The sequence below is a fragment of the Haliaeetus albicilla genome, chromosome 3 (assembly GCF_947461875.1).
Source record: "Haliaeetus albicilla chromosome 3, bHalAlb1.1, whole genome shotgun sequence".
Lineage (NCBI taxonomy): Eukaryota > Metazoa > Chordata > Aves > Accipitriformes > Accipitridae > Haliaeetus > Haliaeetus albicilla.
In genome coordinates this window covers 40,676,844-40,695,322 of record NC_091485.1, presented here as the reverse complement: position 1 = coordinate 40,695,322, position 18,479 = coordinate 40,676,844, and the positions used below count along the sequence as shown (strand labels likewise).

At 44.7% G+C, this 18,479-nt stretch overlaps 1 protein-coding gene across 8 annotated transcripts in view; it reads right to left on the bottom strand.

Moving 5' to 3' along the window:
• Positions 1-13,879, bottom strand: part of SULF1 (sulfatase 1) — a 124,863-nt gene extending 110,984 nt beyond the window's left edge. For 6 of the 8 annotated variants that reach the window (XM_069779494.1, XM_069779491.1, XM_069779495.1 and 3 more), the window contains exons 1-2: positions 13,166-13,879; positions 11,675-11,767 (exon numbers count right to left, since the gene is read on the bottom strand). The gene's annotated coding sequence lies outside the window, so the exon portion shown is untranslated. The remainder of the gene's footprint in view (positions 1-11,674; positions 11,768-13,165) is intronic. The other 2 variants (XM_069779499.1, XM_069779492.1) reach the window with 2 other exon arrangements.
• Between the last annotated feature and the right edge of the window lie 4,600 nt (positions 13,880-18,479).

The window sequence follows — 18,479 nt, the reverse complement described above, 5'->3', positions numbered from 1 at the left end:
TCATGTTGGACTAAAATTGGATTGTTTTAATTAGCAGCTCTAAAGTTACAGAGACATATAAGAACCACCATTACTGAGAATCGACTGAAGTTATGGGAGGAACTTCAGGCAACAGGAAGATGAGGGAAGGCAGCATTGCCAGAGCAGTAAGGAACTCAGAGGAAATAATACCACTGATGAAAAGAGATGCAAAATTTTAAAGATTGGTTTCAGGGCTCCGGACTGTGGGATGCAGTTGTTTGAAACTGATCTATTTCAGCACTCACACAGTTCAGTTAAAGTCCTCTCAAACTTCTGAAAAGGGCAATAAAAATCCATAATTGAAAGTAAAGCTTAAACTCAAAACAAAACTCTTGCATGGTTTTAGCTTGTATGTTTTAAATAGTCTCCAACACTATGTTTAGTTGGGCTGCACAGAAACCCATTGAATTTGAAAGAGATTTTTTTGAAAGAGATCTTCTTAAAGGTGTCTACTGTGACAGACCTGGCCAAAAACAAGAAGAGGACCATCCCATGTGAATGTATTTTGGAGAAATATTTGTCCTGCAGCTCCTTGTGACTGGAAGAGCTATTAAAAGGTGAATTAAGAACAACTGCATATATCAGGAACAGATTAGAAGATGGAATGGAGGGTTGCTTTAATATACTGGTTTTTATAAATATCTAGTCTCCTCAGAGCCACTGAGAACCCAGGACAAAAATAAAGAAAAAACTTAAATCAAAGTAAATAATGAAGATGACAGCTTGAGGGCAAGTGTTTTAAGCAAAATAAGCAACTGTCATCAAATTTGAGGATGACACCAAGCTGAGGGGAGCAGTGGATCCCCTCGAGAGAGGGCTGCCATTCACAGGTACCTAGGTGGGCTGGAGCAATGGGCCAACAGAAACGTTATGGAATTCGGTGAGGACAGATGCTAGGTCCTGCATCTGGGAAGGAAGGGCCCCTTGCAGTGATACAGGCTGGGGATGGACTGGCTGGTGAGCAGCTCCGCTGAGAAGGACCCGTGGGTCATGTTAGACAGCAAGCTGAACATGAGCCTGCAACGTGCTCAGGGAGCACAGAAGGCCAACAGCATCCTGGGCTGTATTAACAGGCGAATAGCAAGTAGATTGAGAGAAGTCATCATCTCCTTTTGCTCAGAACTCATTACATGGCATCTAGAGCACTGTGCCCACTTTGGGGGTCCACAGTACAAGAACAGCAACGATAAACTGGAATAAGTTCAGTGGAGGGCCATCAAGATAGTCGAGGGATGGAGAATCTGTGGTAATTGGGCTTGTTCAGCCTGGAGATGAGCTGGCTTTGGGGCGACGTCACAGCAAATGTCCAGTACCTGTAATGAGGTTATAAAGCAGATTGAACCAGGCTCTGTCAGGAAACCGTGGTGCATGGCAGGAGTACAAGAGATAATGGGCATAAACTGAAACAAAAGAGGGTCAAGCTGGATATGAATAAAAGCAAACTTCTTCCCTGTGACAAAGTCAAGTAGCAAAACAAGTTGCCCAAGACATTGTGTACTTTCCATCTTCTGGGATTTTCAAGATCTAACTGGATAAAGCTCTTGATCTGATCTCATAGCTGAGCCTAGTTTGAGCAGGACCTGAGACCTCCTGAGTCCCTTCCAACCTGAATTTTCCCGTAATCATTCTGTGAGTATATGAAATGTTTAAATATGTTTGTGAGGAGCCTGGTTGAGAGTGCCTTTTCTTCACAGGAAAGGGTAACTTTCCTTATTCTTGACAGAGGGATAAAGAATTGACGTGAACATCCCTCTTCAGATTATTTCTGGAAGAACAGAGTGCTAATCACGTGATTGTGTTTTGTGAGGGGAAGAGGTGTCTCAATTAAATAGAGAACTAAACCAGAATGAAATCTTAGGTTAAAGAATGGCTGGTTCTTTCCCTGCACTACAAAATCAGCTCTCACACTGTCTCTGCATCTTGTGGTGTCTCTCATAGCAAAGCTCCATGGAGCACAATTTGCTGTCGAATAACAAATGGAAACATCCCAAACTGCAAAATTCTGCCATGGGTACTGCTGGGACTGAAGGCAAGACAGAGGTTCAGACCAAGCTCCTCTCCTCTCAAGAGTATGACAACTGAAGAACTCAATAGCCTTTCCATAAAAAGCAGCAGCGTCCTGGGGGCATAGATCCTGCTCTCTCTGAAACTCTTTTGCAGGGAGACTGCCAAAGTTATTTTGAAGCCAGCACACCAAGGACAGGCAATAGCCTCCTCACTAGCTGAGAGCACTCTGTCTCACTCTGTGTATGTTACAGTAGGTGCAAAAGATGCCCAGAGAGATGGAAAACATAGCAACATTTCTAGGTTTTTGCAGAAGCAATGCAATCGATGTTCATAAATTGCAAGTGTAGGAATTCTTTACATTTGTTCTTAATGCCAATAAAGAAGATGCTTGGGAGGAACCCATTAACCAAACAGAGATTTGCTCCTGAGATTTGTTAATCTCTAGCAATAGGACTGGCAAAATCATCACTACCAAAATAGAGTTAGAGACATGAGAGACGAAGGCTTGACACTTCATCATCATTGCCACAAGCTATTAACTTCTCTCTGAATATCCAGTTTAACAATTTTGATTCAGGAAACATGAATGCCCATAGCAGGGAAAGTAAACATGAACTATGGAAAGTCTGGTTAAGCTGGAAAGGCTGCAGCCAAGATATTTCCCACTTAACCTTCATCAAGAAAAAGGTCAAAAAAGGCCAATGTGTTTAAGCAGGGCACAGGACAGAACAGAAAAAAACTTCCTATGAAACAGATTAAGTTCACATTCTTTTGGCTTTCATTAAAACTATTCCACATCACTCCACACTTTCATTTAAAGTAGTTTCCTGACAGCATTGAACACAAGATCTTCAAGTAGGAAAATCAAAAGATAAAAGCATAAATGGAAAACAGTTCATGTATGGTATACAAAATGGGGAAAAATATGAAGGGGACATAAGAAGCAGCAAAAGCAAAATAATACCTTTAGCCTTTGCAAATTATATAGTATGTGGTGCCCAAGGTAATCTTCCATCCTGCATACTTCCATGTACATGTTCTTTAAGCTGAACAGTTCCCAGGGCATACGTGGCTTTACCAAAGTAGAAGATTTTTGTTTTACATGAGGCTTCTAAGGAAGAAAGAATTTTCTTCCAGCACTACAAAAAACTAAGACCAAAATTAAGGTCTCCAGGTATGTGATTTCCAAACTGCTGAGAAAACAGAGTAGCTCCTCTTTGACACTACCACCTCTCCACATCCAGTACAGCAACTATACGCATTGGACAATAGAATATGATACATGGTAAATGCCCTAGAAATGTTTAATTGTGCAATACTGTGCTCAGGATTTCTCCTGGAAGAAAAGATAAGTAAACCTTTGAGCAGACTGATATGTGGAAGGATGAATAGGTATGTGCAAGAAGCACACTGAAACACCACTGAGAGAGGGAGACAATGTATTTTCTTTCCATCCTCCACTCACCAAATCTGGTCTACATTCCTTCAGGAGACCTATCAGCCATGATTCAGACTCCTACTCTGTCTGATTTAGAAGTTGCCTATTCACTCAGACTCATTTGTGATGCTTGTATCTATAGTGTCAGCATGGCAGTTTATTGCCCACCTGAATTTTCATCCTCCATTGTTCAGTAACATTGTTCCTGTTAAGAGTAGATGTTGATGATTCATGATGAAGCGGGGCAAAGACCTTCTTTGAACAATGAGATTGGCTCACACAGAGCTTTGAAGATAAGAGCTGAGACATGGGCTCCTCATTTCATACCAGACGTGACTCAGCAAGGTGCCTGAAAGAGACGGGTGAGGCATTCTTGGAGACCTGGTCTGCCCTGTGTTAGGCTCTCATTCAAACTAACTGCAACACTTTTTCTAAAGATGAGTTGTTTGACAGTAAGGTATGACTTCAGAAAAACCCCAGACCCATAAATACATGCATTACTGAGATCAATTCCAAACTGAAAAGCCCAGCATATTCTTTTATTGCAGGCAGGGAAGAGTAGCAGTTCTGGCAGCTATAGGTGGTTGGAGGCTAAAAAAACAGTGAATAGTTCAAATAGCTACCACATTCAACACACTGGTGCTCCACATGTCTGTGTCTCTTTTCCACTGTCATGGTAGTACTAGCGTCACAGTTCAGGCTTCAGTATAGGGCTGTATTAGTGCAGCAAATGTAGAATGGCTGAATCACTGTTGCACATGACTCTCCAATAACCTCGTGGGTTTCTGACAACAAACAAGGATTCTTACACAGCACACAACAGGAGGAATACACAAAGTACACGTGATATTCTCACACTACTCATGCTGTACAGCTGCCAGAAAGACCACTGAATTCTCCAGGCTTACATACAAGATAGACAGTGTTCCTCAAAATGGACAACGTCAAGATAGGGTTGCACAATGTCACTTGTCCAAGACAGCATGGACATCAATTCTAGCTGCCATGTCCTTCTTTTACCTGGCTTTTGGAGACCATTTTCTTCCAGCACTGGCAACTATTCTCCGCTCTAAAGGATTCACAGGATTTGATTGACTCCTTTTTTGCTAAAGGTATCCATGGTACCCAAGACCAAAACAGGTACCTGTAACACAGACCTATTTCTTGAGATATGGTTATACTGCATCTCAAACCCCTCACAAGTTGCTGAGGTGCAAAAAGGTGCAAAATCTGTGGAGAGGAAAAGTTTGCAGAGCAATTTAGTGAAAGGGGAAATTAGATGTGAGCTGCACAGGATGGAAGAGACCTAAAAAAGAGACGTACTAGTTTCAACACCTCTTTGTTGCTGCACATCTTCCTATGTTGAACTATTTGTTACTTTTTTTGAGGAGCCTGGTGATCTCTGACTATGCATACCTCAAAGTCTTTTCATTTTACCATTCCTCACTTCTGAGGGTCCATGCTTTAGAGGAATTCTCCATACCAAGCAGAAGGAAACCAAAAAACTAACTCAGCGGCCTTTTGCACTTAGGAGTTGAGTTGCAGAGCAGTAGAGCCTCGGAAGCCTTCCTCTGTGAGCTTACGTTCCAGCAATGGACTGAAGTTTACAGTGAGATAAGGAATGCCAATCCTCTACTGATACAGAGATAAAAGAAACTATGAGAGTGCTTGGCAGATAAACTTGTGTTAACTTCAGAACATTTTTATTGGTCTGAGTATGGTAATGGTCTCCCTAAATCCTACACAATGGGGGCCAAGCAGATAGTGTTACAGCCTCAGTTCATAAATTGGCTCTAGATGTAAAATAGATAACAACAAGGTAAATTCTCTGCAATAAAATAGTGGGGAATGACACCAGGTGAAACTTTGCTAAAAATTACTACAAAGGTTGGCTTAATGCATACTTCTTTATTGCTACCAAGTTACCAAAACCCAAATATTATTCTAAAATCTACTATTGTTAGCATTTTTGCAGTCCTTGGAAAAAGTGATGGTTAAAAGGTATCCTGTACTGATTATTTACAGCATGTTCAGTTTATTATTGCACTACTGTTCTCTAATTTGTGACTGGCATGCCCTGAGGCAGCCAAGTCAGTGGGAGATAATCCTCAAAAGATTTAGCATAGCTAAATCCAGAAACATGGGTACTTAATCTTTGTCAGTTCTGTCTTTCTTCCACTCTTTGTCCAACTTCGTACCCCTGTAAGATCATCCATTATTCCTCACTACACCTTTAGTGCTTGCAGGCACCAACAACATCTCTGATCCCCCTAAACTTTATCTGCCCCATGGGCCTTTGACACATTCTTTCAAGTAACAACAGTGGGTGTTTTTTACAAAGAAAAGGCTATGCATTTTTCTTGTCTGCATAACCCAGCACTGAAATGGATGACACTTTGGAGGAGTACAGTGTTCCATTTCTACAGTCAGTACCACAATTACATTTAATCAAAAATGAGCATCCCAGTCTCTTCAAGTGAATCATAACTCCTGCTGTGCAAATGAAAGGCCTGCTTCTTACTTTCTTCTGTGGAAGGTATAGGAGACACCTTAAAGAGCTGCATAGGAATTACATCACAGCTGTTCAAATACAAAGAGTGTTTATCCATGGCATTGCTCATCCGTGGGCCAACCAAGGAACTCAAGGTGATATCAAGTCCCTCCAGCTTAAGGTCCTTAGCAATCCCTGTAAAGCAACTGGGTAAGCTCCATCCCTACATGTGCAACTGAAAGAGGCAGGTGCCTTTCAAGGTTTCCAAGAGGAAATCCTGCCTGCCTAACCACAACGCCTGCAGGCCTTCAGAGGGACTCTCTTCATTGATCAGTGAGAAAACATGCCTTTAGGTAGCTGCTGTGTAAGTATTTAAGACCCAGGGGCACCTCAAGTGCCTTGGCTATGCAGAATGGGTCCCACCCTCAGAACCTCATTCATGGTTTTAAAACAGCAGCTCAGCAGGCACTTGCGTTTCTTTCCTCTTTTCTCCCCACACTTCTTATCAGCTTCTCTCCAAAGCCTGGTTGTTGATTTAAAAAGTCAGAAGCAGTAAGCGGGGACTCTCCATATTCTGAGTGACACTGCAGCAATCCTCTCCATAAAAAAGGATAGGCTTTCATTAAAAGTGCATATTTAGCCTTCTGCTCATGGTGACACTGGTACAGTCGCATGTCTGTTATCACACCTTCTCCTGTAGACACACACAGTGCCCCGGTTCACAGGGTGAGGCGTCACCAGGTAGCTGAGTGATCTGACAGCTCACACCCCCCTAAAAGGGTGGCCACGTTTCTCCCCCTCACCCCAAGCCACCAGCTCCAACCGCTCCCCTTGCACCATGTGAACCCTCTGTCCGCTCGCTGAGCTGAACCAACTCACTAGGCAGGCAGCCAACACAGCTTCCCGCTGCTCCGGTGAGTTCGTTCAGCATCCCAGGAGGTGAGCCAAGAGCCAAACCTGGCACGAGGGAGGAGATGGGAACACACCGCTGGATGCAGGGCATGGGAGGATCAAGGATGGGTTTCTCCAGGGCAGCAAGCTATTCCACTGGCTGAGACGAGTCATGGAGACTCACCCTCTGTTGCAGTAAAATGTCTTTAAAAAATGGGAGTTATCAGACAAATGATCAGAAATTTTGGAGGGATCTGATTACAGTAAACCTCAGGGAAAAAAAGGGGGGGTTTAATTGCCAGGAGTGACACACACAAACCCACCTTATTCACAAAGTCTGCATGCGTTTACATAGTGAGATTTGGGAATTCCGTTAGTTTCCTTCACGTTTCTAGAGCTGCATGCAAGTCAGCTTCCTCAGCAACAAGGAGGATTAAGTTTAAAAAAACAGAAAGGAGACATCTGAACTTCTCACATTATATCTTGACTCTAACACTCGAAGATTTACAAAAGAGGCGAAATATCATGAGACTACTGATAAAAGTCAGGAGAGTTGGCAGTTCTGCAGATGTTTATGGGCTTGGTAATGCATTTTTCTGTTTCTAAGTGAAAACAGACAAAACAGTGCACATGCTAGAATAATGAACATCTTGGCACATTGCAATTACAATACTGGAACAGACCACTATTCTGTTTTTATGGATGCTTTTGAGAAAAACAATCCCTATGTTCAGCTCCCTGTTACATTTATTCTCCAGAACTCTAGTGCCAAAAGCTTCCCCATCTTCTCTGTGGGCTTTCCAAACAGAGTTCACCTCCTGTGAAGCACCACAAAAATACAGCTGCTGTGGAGCAGCTCCTTTCCTTGCTAAGATGGGTCAGAGTCACATCATAGAGAAATGGCAACATGCAGTGCCATAATTACACTCAGACAGCATCAGGAAAGATTTTTTCTAGAACACGAAATTATTGACTTTCAGTGTTTTGCTTCCATTTAGAAACCCCATGAAACATTCTGTGGATAATCTAGCATTGATCTATAAATCAGTCTGGATTTCCATAGCACAGTACCACATCTAGAAATCTTCCAGAACATGATGGTGGTATTGTCACATGAGCCTGTGATAAAATTGGTGAAAAAGCATATTTTTGTTTGCAGTTCCAGCACTACTATCAACTTTGCAGGGAGCTATAAAAATTATAAGGTAGAATTATAGTCAACTGCAGTTGTAAGTTAATTTTTGCCATAAAATAACCGAAAACAAAATTTTAAGAAAGTCATGACAAAATCTTGGGTGAAAAGGTCAACTATTACAAAAATGTTTCACCGTAACCAAATCACTGGGGATGTTTAAGGCTATGAAGGCTCAGAACTCCAGGATTAATAGAGCACACACAGTAACAAAGGCTTAACAGACCTTTTAAGCAGATTCTGAAAGTGGGAATTAAAGTTCTGGGAAATCACTGATACCAAATCTGCTGTGTGCAATGCATAAACCAGAATATGAAACAAGTATTACTTTTCTCAGAAAATAAAAGTCTTAAGACAGCAAAAATTAAAAAGGAATTAATCTTACCAGTTAACAATAAATTTTGAGTGCAAACAAGCAATACTAAAGCAAAGGTCTTGCAGGGGCTCTCAAAAGGAGTCTACTGACGTAACTGGAATATGCTAAAATAATTCAGCTCTAAAGCGTCTGGTTTGGCAATTCATATATTACTGTGTTGCATTCTGAGGTAACGCTGGTGAAGGCCTTGAGCCTTTCCACTTTAGAGTGTCCTCTACAACCACATGACAGTATCGAACGTGCACTGCTTGGTAAGAACAACGGGAGTTGCTGCACTCTGATCATGTGGAAATGGTGAATTATTGTTGGAGCAAGAAAAATGAAAGACAAAAAAAAAAGAAAGGGGTGGGGGCAGAATATTTTGTTGCTAGTCCAGCTGGGAAGGCAGAGTGATGATTTAGGACTTGTTAAAGGGAGAAGCAGGCTGACTTGCTGCCACTGCTGGGGCACAGCAAAGGGGACTGTATCACCTCCCACTCCCTTCTCCCACTGCTTTCCATACGTGTAGCTGCGTAGGGACAAAGCCTACAGGTAACTGCAGCGCAGGGACGGCCGCAACTCAATGGATCATTCGCTATGTACATACAGCCCCCCTACTCCATCTGCAGCCCCCTTACAGCAGCTCTACCTGTGATGGAGGTGTTAGGAAAATCTAGTATAAGACAGACAACTACTGGGTGTCACGTAGCTCTCTTGTGAGCTGTGCTATTCTTGTGAGCTATGCTATGCCTTCTAATTTAATATCCTCAAAATCACCTAAGACAGCAGTTAAAATTTAAACAGGCATTTTGAAAACACTCTCTTGATCCCATTATCAGTGTCGTGGATGGGATTACAATGAGGGTGGTAATGGTGGAAATTTTTTAGGACAGATCTAGTATCAACAGCAGGAGTGGCCACTAATTGGATTCTTTCTGTGTCACCGCAGAGTTGTCACGGGACCCTCGTTCTCTGTTGAACACTGCAGCTCTCAAGGCACTCAGAAAGGAGCTTTCTCAATTGTTATCGCATCAGTCTGCCTTCCCACTCAAACACAAATCCCCCAAAGCCCTTTCTAAAGCTCAGGAAATCATGGAACCCACGACTCCCATGACATCTGCGACAAGTGTCCAGCCTTGCCTGGGTAAGAATGAGACCTGCCATTACACAAGGCTCAAACTTCTGATCCTGCATGAACAAACATATAGCATCGAGTGTAGTAAGTTAAACAAAGCTAGATGATAAATGGCAAACTGTCAAAATAGTCTGCAATAAAGCAATCTAGTCAGAACAGAATTTGCAAAATCTTTCAAAATATTTTTTTCCATAGCCGTCTAACTTCCACTGAGTGTGGGTTTTATAATGGCTTCCACATTTGTAAACACTGTCCCCAGCATCACAACATTTTTAATAAACTGTTTTTATCAGTTCCTGACTGGGATGAGAGCTGTTACAATAATTTTCACACTGCTACTTTCCATCTCTAGGATACTTCTGGATTCCTACATGCATTTTTTTCCCTAATGACCTCTCATTTAGTCTACTTTTTGAAGATGCATTTACATGCCATTTGGAAATTCACCAAGGGTTGTTTTTTTTTCAATGTGAAATTACACCAATCATAATTAATTTTTTTCCCCTCTGAAATGGAGACAAAAATCAATGAAAGGCCAAGGAGACATGCCAAGCAGCAGAATTTGAAGTTGCATATTATGATGGAACAAGCTCACCCACCTCGATTATAAAGTGCTAAGAAGAGGAAGCCCCTGACAAGCAATAAACTGACACATAATTAAGACAATTCAGGGCAGAACACATTCTAGCTGGAAAACATTTTCCTGGGCTCTGTCTCACTGCTCGGAGCAGCAAGGAAAAAAAAAAAAGGTGACACAACTCTATGAAGACAATCAGTATACCACCTAGTCTTCACTAGCTGCAGGAAAAAGAAACCCACCAGCTTTTGTGCAGTGCAGATTCCCTCACATCACAAACACAGTTGATAGTACAGACATGCCTGGTATGTTCAGCATTCCATATCAAGCAAAGATGAATTAACCGCAACAAAAATGTATTACAACTTTCATGCAGCAGTTTATGGATCTTTTTGTACCGCTGGAATTTTTCACCTTGAGCGTATTGTGGATCTACTGAGGTTTGTACTGGTCTCAGATCTTTTCCTCAGATTATTTTTATCTCACTGTGAGGGACATCTTTGTGAGTTCTGAACACTTTTACAGCTGCTAGGATGCTAATGGGAACTTCATGTGTGTACCCAGTACAAGTGCTCTCAGGGAAAAAAGAGCCAATGTCAAAGGAAGGTATGTAGAAGTCACCATAAATATGTCTTTGAATGTTTACCATCTGGAACAGTAGATTACATTTTGACAAGAAGCTGGACTGCCCCGTGGGCATTGTCTTTTAAACAGCCCCATCATTATAAAGGAAGGAAAAACATGATTTGCTGTTCCTAGTTTCTCAGCAAGATTTTTCTGGCAGTGCTAGAGAAACTCGTTTTCTTTTTTTTTCTAGTAAAACAATAACAAGCTGGGCATGTGTAGTTAGCTATGCACTTTCTTGAAAAATATGTTTTCTTATAGATCATCTGATCTGTGATCTGATGATACCCGCAGAGAGGGATGCGTTTCAGTTAGGCTGTGACAGCAGCAGGCTGCGCAGCTCACAGTGCTGCACCTTAGCTTTGCTGGAAGACTAAACCTCTGTGCAGCAAAGCTGGCTTATTTGGCTTCTCCCAGGACACGCTGGGAAGAATGAAGAGGAGAAATCCAATATACAAGGCTTTAACATAGAGTCATAGTGAGGGCTTGCTTTGGTTTTGTTTTTCATTTTTAAGCTTGTAAAAGTTTCCATCACTTTTTACAATGAGAAAGAGTGGACTGAGAGAAAAATCAAAACCGTCAAATGTATTCACATATGTCCTGGTCTGGTCATACAGTCCTATTAGTGATTTAGCTAATTCTCTGTTTCAAATTGCTGTGGGTCACTTCTGAGGACACATTCTTACTGAAGAGTGTGTTTGAAAATACAAGCTGAGAACAACCTGTAAAGGGGCCAAATAGCCTGCTCAAAAAAAAAAAGTTAACAAAAAATTTGGTTTGAGGCAAAAATATATGTGCAACCTGAAACATGGTTTTATGGGCATCGTTACACAGTTGAATGCCAAAATCACAAAGCACCAGCTATAAATCCCCTTGCTCAGCCTACTAAACAGATCTTATTTCAGAACACATTATATACAGTATTATTTATAGAATATCTCACCTGTAAATGGTGAGGACAGTGTTAGATTTCTTTCACAAGTAGGAGGCCAATAATTCATAAGCACCACAGGTACGTGAGAGTTAGTGTGAAGATCTGTTATAGTGCGAAAGAAACAAATAATTTTGTCACTCTGCACAGGAATACGGTATATATATATACAGTAAATCTTTTATTAAAAAAAAAAAAGGAAAATAACCCATCCTCTAGTTTCTCCATCTAGATCATTTAGCGTAAAACAATGAGAACATCTTAATTCTCTGATAAGCTAATGTACTGTAATTAGTGATAACATTTCTGACTCCTTAGTTAATTTGCTGGGCTTCCCCCGCTCCAGACATCAATGAACGTAAGAGTCGAATTAAGTGAAAATGATAGCAGAGTACTTCCATAACTAATTTCTAATTACATTTCTGCCCCTCTTCCTTCCTAAACATAAATTTTTGCTTACTTTTAATTAACGCTTCGGATCGCTAGTTTAGAATCTATAAATATAGCGAGACTTTAATGATCCATTATAGTGATGCTACTTAGTTTTCAATGACTTGTAAAACTTTCACAAACAGATCTGCAAATGAATTACATCCATCTGCTCTGCTGCAGCTGCAAGAGCAGCATTACGTTGTACGCTGCCTTTCCCTACTTTCCTGGTTTTCTCTGAACTTTAAGCCCATGTGTAAGCCAAACACGACAGCGACCATCAGAAGCCCAGCCAGGTCTCCGTAAAGGAGCCTTCAAACTTTACAGCCATCTCAAATGCACTTTCAAAACACGCCGGTTTGCCTCCCAGCTGAGCCCCAGGCAGGCAGCACGCTGCTGGAGCATCCTCCTCCGGACCTAGGAAACGCTCCGCCGCGATCCCTTCCCCGCCCGACCGCGCAGTTTCCACGACTCTGCGGAAACACGGCGGCATTTGTGCCCGCGGACACAGCGACGACCACCAGCAGCCACGGCCGGCAACCTGGCTGCGGCTTGCCCTGCGCTGGCGGTCCCGGCACAGCACGTGTGTGCGGGAGCGGAGAGGAGCGGAGAGAGGAGGAGAGGAGAGAGGAGGAGAGGAGGAGAGGAGAGAGGAGGAGAGGAGAGAGGAGGAGAGGAGGAGAGGAGAGAGGAGAGAGGAGAGAGGAGAGAGGAGGAGAGGAGAGAGGAGAGAGGAGGAGAGGAGGAGAGGAGAGAGGAGGAGAGCCGTGCCGGCAAGGCGGAGAGCGCAGGCACCCCGGAGCTCAGCCACCCCGCTCCGGGAGAGAGAGGTCTTCTGATCCGCACCTTCAAAAGCGTGACCTTAGCCGCGTTAAGAGTGTCAGCTCTACGAAGACAGCCAAGCATCAGGCTGCGCTCGCTGTTATCTGTCAGCCGTACAATAGCAGCATTGATAAGGCAGCAGCAACTGGCTTTGACAAGTGTGCTGTGCTAGCATTCCTCTGAAAACCGTGAAGGAGGAAGGAAAAAAAAAAAAAAAAGAGAAAGAGAGGCTTGAGGTGCCTTTTACTTTACCTGCACAAAGTGTGGGCGTTTATTTTTCCCTCTGAGCTGCTGGGAACGATTCCTCCCTCTTCTCCCCCAAAGCTAGGTAGTTCTTCTTTTGCTTGCAGCTCACACTTGGGGAAGACCACACAGCTCCAGCAAGGCTGCCTCTCTCCCCTAATCCCCACTCGAGTGTGATGACACACACTAACCCCAACCATCTGTTGAAACACGTCCTCAAGCACTCAGCACAGTGGTGTGTCAAGACGGGCTGCCCAATCCAATCGCTGGGGCTGGGTGGCTCTTAAGGAGCTGGAGGCAGAGACAAGGGCAGAAACTATAGGGCTGAGAACTCCTTAGCAAAGTAACCTGAGATTTCGAGAAAGAGCTGCTATTGAAAAAAAAGAGCAGAAGGGGGAGGTACTAGCGGGAAGGTAGAGGGAGTGGATTAGTCCGGTGGCCAGTTGTGTTACTTCTCACAACTCCTTGTATTCCCAAGGGACCGCTGGGACCCCCTCACAGTGGGATGCACAGAAGCACAAGAGCAACACTAAAATCTTTTTATGGCGGCTCTATTGAGGGCAATCTCCTCCGAGAGACGCTTTTCTGAAAGAGATAAAAGATGTAGTTTGAAATCCTGATACAGCGCTAATGTGGGAGTCGTTTGCACCGCAACGTGACACTTGCATCCCGAAATCCCGACTCCTTACCGTGCCGCGATCGCCCCGTGCCTGCCTCCAGCCTTCCCGGGGGAACGGCGGAGAGAGGCAGAAGGAAGGAAAACCGGGGCGGGGGGGGTGGCGAGGCGGGGAGGAGAGGGGAGATCCGAAGGGCAAGCGCTTCTACTTCTGCACGGATACCTGCAAGTCCTTCCCGCGAGCCCGCGCTTCCCCGGGCTCGCTGCAAGCGCCTGGGCTCCCCGCCGCGCCCAGCGGCGCGCTCGCCGCTCCGCGCCCTGCCCGCTCCGGCCCATCCGCGCCCGCGCCGCTGCTGTGACAGCTGCGGCCGCCGCGCCGCGCCGCGCCGCGCCGCGCCGCGCCCCGGCCCGGACCCGCGCCGGGCTCGGCACCGGGCTCCGCGCCGGGCTCCGCGCCGGGTCCCCGCGCCCTCCCGCCCCGCCCCGGGAAACCGTGCCACCAGCCTGTTGCTTCGTCCGTCCCCCCCCCCCGCCCCCGCTTCCTCACCGCCGCCGCCGCCGCGTCCCCGCGGACTTTCTTGCGGGATGCAGCCCGAGAGTCGCAGGCTCGCTACCCTTCCCCTCGGGACCCGCCGCCCCCCCCCGGCCGGGGCTGGGGGCTCTGGGCAGTGCCTCGGCAGGTCTGTACCTCAGTGCCCCTCGGCCGCGAAGCAAGCGTTATCACACCCTCCTCCCTCTCAGGGAGACTGCCAGGAAAAAGACACTAGTTTACAGAAGATGTCCGGGAAGGGTAGGTAAGGGACACGGAAAAGCTGCCCAGTGCCAAAGAGACAGTTCTTTCCTTTCCCCGCCTGGTAACTGGATGGCGTGGAAGAGAGACTTAAAATCTCAAGGGTTTTTACCTCATTACCAAGCGCCTGACTTGACACCGGCATTAAATCTACATTTCACGTTATGACAGATGTTGTGTTTTCTTTGAACTGAGAGGGAGGAACGTCGTTTTGGCATTACAAGTTACTTTGAAAGTGTTAACATCCAACTTGAAGACAAGGTTTGCAGTTGTGAAAAGACACACTCTACCCAGCTATATGAAAGCCACATGAGAGTCTTGAAATGTTGATTTGGCTTACTTGTTCCTTAATACTTTACACAAGGCTATTTCTGAATCACTAGTGGCAAAGTGAATACTTAATAAAAAGTGAGGTTAAAGAGCTGTGGTTTGTGCCCAGGTAGCTGTTATCGGAGCTGACCTGGAGAAGAAAGGAAAAAAGAAGAAACTGTAGTCACAGTTGCATTTGCTCACATTCTTCCCCAAAGTGATGATATGGTGTCTGTTTCAGCCTATTAAACTGAAACTGCTTTCGCAGGTGTTGGGTATTCCTAAAACACTACTCCCTAATCTGCTAATTCCAGATAAATAAATGACTAAATGATATTTTTGACAATAATATGTGGCAAAGTAGGGATGCAGCTACTGTCCCTGGGGTACTGTAAGATTCTTAACATTGCCAATTATGTCTTCAGGGCAAGGGGTTGGCTTGATTTTGCTTTATTCTAGCACACTGTGGTCTGTAAACAGGCTGGATAACCTTACACACTCAGAAAGCCTTGGAGACATTATTAAACTCGTTTGCATTTTCTTTAGCTGTATTTCTTACCAGTATTGTGTTAGTAACTCTGCATTAAAAATGTATAGAGATCAGAGATGTAGAATATCAAAAAGCCCCTAAAATTGCGTTGTATCATCCTGTGTACTGACTCATTGCCTAAAATGCAGCTAAGCTCATGGCTGCTCTATTTGATATTGGTCAGATGAAACGCAGACTCAACCAGGTTCAACCTCTAGATACTTCTAACCAACATCAACGGCAGTTATGTGAAGTACAATAATTTCATGTTGTGTTGTGTGTATGCTTATGCAATATCGTGTATCATATGATGTACAGGCCCAGTTCTGTTATTTTTTATGCTTGTGGAAGTCAGAGATGCCTCTGCTGATGCCTGTCAAGTCACAATAGTGTAAAACTGACACGGTTAAAAGGACTCCTAATTGTGTGTTTTGTACATAGAGGCACATGCACGCACACACTCATCTTCAAAGACTCTTCAAGGACTTGAAATACAAACTTTCATCTGCAAAACCAATGTTAGCAATAGCCCTCAAACATTGCGCATGATCGTGTTTTCACATAAAAGCTACTGGTGATGTTGTGGGATAATTTAACCGCTACTCTTATGACTACAGCCAGATTTAGTTTGCTGTGACAGTTTATAACAGACTTTTCCACTGCTTCTCCTCCATCCAGACTGCCATCTGCAAAGAGTTTAGGTTTTAAAGGGTGAAATGAAAGCTGCACTGGAAGAGCTGTACCTGAAATACTGTTAAACTAATGCATCTGTGATGGGTTGACCCTGGCTGGACGCCAGGTGCCCACCAAAGCCGTTCTATCACTCCCCCATCCTCAGCTGGACAGGGGAGAGAAAAATATAACAAAAAAAGCTTGCGGGTCGAGATAAGGACAGGAGAGATCATTCACTAATTACCATCACGGGCAAAACAGACTCAGCTTAGGGAAAATTAGCTCACTTTTTATTACAAATCAGCCAGAGTAAGGTAAATGAGAAATAAAACGAAATCTCAGAACACCTTCCCTCCACCCCTCCCTTCTTCCCGGGCACAACTTCACTCCCGGATTTCTCCACCAAGCCCCCCCAGCGGCACAAGGGGGACAGGGATGGGGTTTACGGTCATCACATGTTATTTTCTGCCGCTTCACCTCCTCAGGGCGAGGGCTCGTCACACTCTTCCCCTGCTCCAACGTGGGGTCCCACCCACGGGAGACAGTCCTCCACGAACTTTCTCCAACGTGGGCCATTCCCACGGGCTGCAGTTCTTCACGAACTGCTCCAGCATGGGTCCTTTCCACGGTGTGCAGTCCTTCAGGCACAGACTGCTCCAGCGTGGGTCCCCCACGGGGTCACAAGTCCTGCCAGAAAACCTGCTCCGTGGGCTCCTCTCTCCACAGATCCGCAGGTCCTGCCAGGAACCTGCTCCAGCGCAGGGTTCCCACGGGGTCACAGCCTCCTTCAGGAACCCACCTGCTCCGGCGTGGGGTCCTCCACGGGCTGCAGGTGGATATCTGCCCCACCATGGACCTCCCTGGACTGCAGGGGGACAGCCTGCCTCACCAGGGTCTTCACCACGGGCTGCAGGGGAATCTTCGCTCCGGCGCCTGGAGCGTCTCCTCCCCCTCCTTCTGCACTGACCTTGGTGTCCGCAGGCTTGTTTCTCTTACATGTTCTCACTCCTCTCTCCGGTGGCTGTTTTCCACGTCCCAACTTTTTTTTCCTTCTTAAAAATGTTATCACAGAGGCGTTACCACTATCACTGATTGGCTCGGCCTTGGCCGGCGGCGGGTCCATCTTAGAGCCAGCTGGTATGGGCTCGCTCTCTCTCGAACACAGGGGAAGCTTCCAGCAGCTTCTTACAGGAGTCACCCCTGTAACCCCCCCCCGCTACCAAAACCTTGCCACATAAAACCAATACAGCATCATAAAACAGGTTCTCAAGTAGACTACCAAACCCATGAACTCCTGCTAAGGTCAGACTGACCCCACTCAGATAAGACTCGTAACAGAGTGAATAATGCTTTATGCAAGTAACTCAAGACAATCCTAATATGCAAGATTAATTGTAAGTAACTGTGATATCGAGAAATACTCACTCCTGTTTTGTTCCCACGGTTAGCATGTCCCTTACTTATTAGCTCCAATTAGTTTCCATGGTACAGCAGTGTCTTTAAGCCAGGGCACTGAGCTTCACTCAGCGTTGCCTAGACTAAACTCACCACCTTTCCTCCAGACAGATGGCCTTGGCAGTTTTGTGTGTCTATGCGGACATGTGTACACATTCACACACATGCACTTCTGCTCGAGAACCTCATGTAATTCTCAACTCTGGCATTTTCAGCTCTCAAAAGTAATTAAAGGGGATCTTTCATGGTTCCTGCAGCAACCTCCGTCTATCTCCGCTGCCAATATGAATAGAATCTGCTTTTTTATTTCCTTGAATCATTATAAGTCTACCCTGGATTCAATGAGTTTTGAAGAGTTTATATAGGAACAGGAGAGGTTCTAGAACATGACTATAAATCCACAGACAAGTCCACAGTCAAATTCTAAATGTACGCATGCAGAGGCTCATGTTGAGCTTGGGTGATACTTGGATGAGATACAATAAAAAGGCCTCTAAAATCCTGAGTGGCAAAGAAAAGGTAAATAAGGAATTACCAACAAATGTTTCTCTCTGAAGATCCCAGAAAACAGCAGGTTCAAAGAAGCATAGAAAGATACGCTTCTTCATATGGAGCACAGTGAAGACTTGGAACTCCTTGTTGCAGGACGCAGTGGAGGAAAAAAATTACATGTATTCAAGTGTTTGGGCAAGTTCGTGGAAAAAAAAAAAATCTATTCACAGCAATCAGATACTAATGCAGAACTTCTGGTACAGAGAATCCCTGAACTGCCTGGAGAGGATCCTGGACAAGTGTCATTCTGTGCTTGTCCTATTCTTACACTTTACCGCAAGCATCTACTATTTCCAACTATTGGAGGGTGCCAAGCCTAGTATACCCATGATTTAGGGTGGTACAGCTGTTCTTTCTTCCTTAAAGAATTTAACCATTGGTAGTTTTGGGGCAGTATAAG